Raw genomic sequence first — 2767 nt, 5'->3', positions numbered from 1 at the left:
ATTCCGAGACAAGGAAATGACTAATTGGACTGGCTTTAATTTCAGTTCAGCAGTATCTCCCAGAGATATTATTTCCTGTCAATGACTTTTAAGGATGCAGAAGTGCTGTTAAGAATTTGCTTCAGAAATACAATTTCAGTCTTTCTGAGAGGATACAGACATCTCTGGAAATCTGAGAGTCCCAAAATAGAAAACAAAAATCAGCACAAAGAGTCCTTGGATATACTATTCAGTAATTAACACCCATCCTGGTTTGGAAAACATGACAGACAACGGCCGATTCCGTGTTTGACTTGCCGTATGTATTTTTCACAGATAAACTTCATAGGCAAGATTTTTGTCTATGCATCTGTTGCCTTTGTTCTCTTGCCAGTTAAGTTTTTTTCTCCTCAAAATAACTCAGAAAACACATATGAAATATTGTTCTTATATATGCAAGGCAGTAAGGAGTTTTCCAGGAAAAGTCTTAAAAAAAGAAATCACAGAGTTTTAATGCAACCTGAAATTCCTAGAATGTTCTCAGGAATATTTCAGTGGTGACTAGTTTGATAACACTTACTATCTCTTCATTACACTGCTTGTACACCATTATAAGACATAACAAGAACCAAGCAACTACTGGTCCTGACAAACTTCTAGCCTAGTCCCACTCACAAAAGCCTAATGTACTTATTGGTAGTGCAAACCACCTCTAGTTGCATTTTTTTTTTTTTCCTCTTTAAGCTCTTGTTTCGTGCTCTTTCTGTGAAAATGGTAGCTTTCATTGCACTGGAAGTTATTGAACATCATGAAATATTTTGATTGAAAATATATTTATTTTCCACGCTTTTGTGTGTGGAAATTCTCTTGTCTTATTTTCTTTTTTTTTTTCATCCAAAACCTACAAGTCCCACAGTTTGGCTTTCCGGGATGCACGCCAGCCCAATTTCAATAGTAAAGGTGGTGCAGCCCCCCTTGCTTTCCAGGATCCAGTGGATGGGGTGCTCTCCTGATGTACCAAGCTGGCCAGCTGCTCCACCGGGGGAGACACCTGTAATTCCAGAGCCCTCTGTTTGCTGTAGAAGTCACAGAACCACTACTCTAGTTGTCCAAATGAAGGAAATTATTTAAGGCACTAAATCCCTTTTTCCCAGAACACCTACTACTGAGGTAGCTCCCTGAGCAAATACAGACACTGATGCTAGGACAGCCAGGCATGAAACTCTGGCCTGTCTTTGGCACTGCAGCGCTGGCAGTGATAAACCCATCTGAAAGCCTAATGTGTCCCCATACAGGGTCTGGAGCTCTTTAAGCCCTTAAGTGAGCCTGGCAAATTTGGCTTCTGAGCTTTCAGGCATGGTGGCAACACCTGTCACATCGCCATGGGTCCTGTGCTGGATGCCTGCCTTATTGGATGCTTCCTCACGTGCACAGGCACACACCTGTCCATGTGCATGCATGTGCTTTCATTTATTTAATCATTTATTTATATGCAAAAGTATCTTCAGTATAACTACATTATTAACCTGTTTTTTATGCATTATGTATAGACAGAAAAGCAAGGACAAGACTATAAGAAATGTTTCAACAGGTTAGCTTGAGTCCATTTCTCTGTAAGCATGCATAAAATATGTGATGGTGTTCTATAAAACCTTGGGAATTTTTATGGAGAAGGATTTGTCAGATGACCTGAATGAAGACTGAGCAAACTATGAAGAACACATGCAGCTAGCAAAGGCAGCCAACAGGCACAGCACTTACTTAGTGCAGCGGTTGGCGCAAAAGGGTGCGTAAGAGGGGAACAGAAACCCTGTACAGGTGCTTGGCAATGGTGGTGACATGCCACAAGGCATGGTCCCCAGCACCCAGTGGAGCAACTCCCCCTGGCACAGCAGAGGCCTTGACCCAGAGCAAGCTCCCCCAGGAGGGTGCAGGTCCAGCGCAGAGGGGCTCCTCACCTGCAGCCCATGTGTGCAGGGGGAGGCTCTATGCCAACAGGGAAAGGAGCTGGGAGAGGAGGTCAGCAGGCTGCGTGGCCTCAGAAATTATGAAAAGGAGAGTGACCTGAGCCTCTCTGTGGCTGCGAGAGGAGCCTGAGGGGCAGGCAGGGTCTGTGACAATCAGTTTAGGCAATGGAGACACAATGGCAAAGGCTGAAAGCTTGTGACTTCAGGCATCAGGGGAATGACTGCTTCTCTGCCTGCAGGTCTGTGCCTACCACATGGGTTCAGTGCCCTGACAGCAGTCAAGGGACTGGGAGCTCTGCCAGCTCAGCACAGGAGCCACTGAGCCTGCGTCCCATGGAAGAAGGAGCTAGTGGCAGCAGTGGGAGGCTCCATTCTGTGGGGACGGAGGCCCCCATTGGCAAACCTGACCTGTTTTTGGAGGTTGCTGCCTTCCAGGGGCTTGGAGGAACAGCTGTAGATGTCTGCTCCTTGGTCCCACGCTATTCTTCCACATTGGCACCAGCAATAAGGCCAGGGAAGACCTGGAAAGTGTCATTCATGGCTACACGGCTCTCACAGCAAGGATGAAAGGCTTGGGGGTCCACATTCCCATGATTTTCTCCTCAATTCTGTCAGTGAGGGGGAAGGGCTTCAGGAGGAGTGGATGGATCCTGCAGTTCGATGACTGGTTGTGCATCCTGTGTTGATGACTCTCTAGAAGAAATAGGATGCAGCTGACCAAATAGTGCAAAAGTATTTTTGCCAAAAGGCTGTCCAACATGGGGAGAAGACCTTTAAAGTAGGAACAAGGAGGGATGGAAATGATGACCCACAGTCAAGAG

Source organism: Egretta garzetta, unplaced genomic scaffold (assembly GCF_000687185.1).
Source record: "Egretta garzetta isolate BGI_Z169 unplaced genomic scaffold, ASM68718v1 scaffold49, whole genome shotgun sequence".
Lineage (NCBI taxonomy): Eukaryota > Metazoa > Chordata > Aves > Pelecaniformes > Ardeidae > Egretta > Egretta garzetta.
This window is presented reverse-complemented; position numbering follows the sequence as displayed.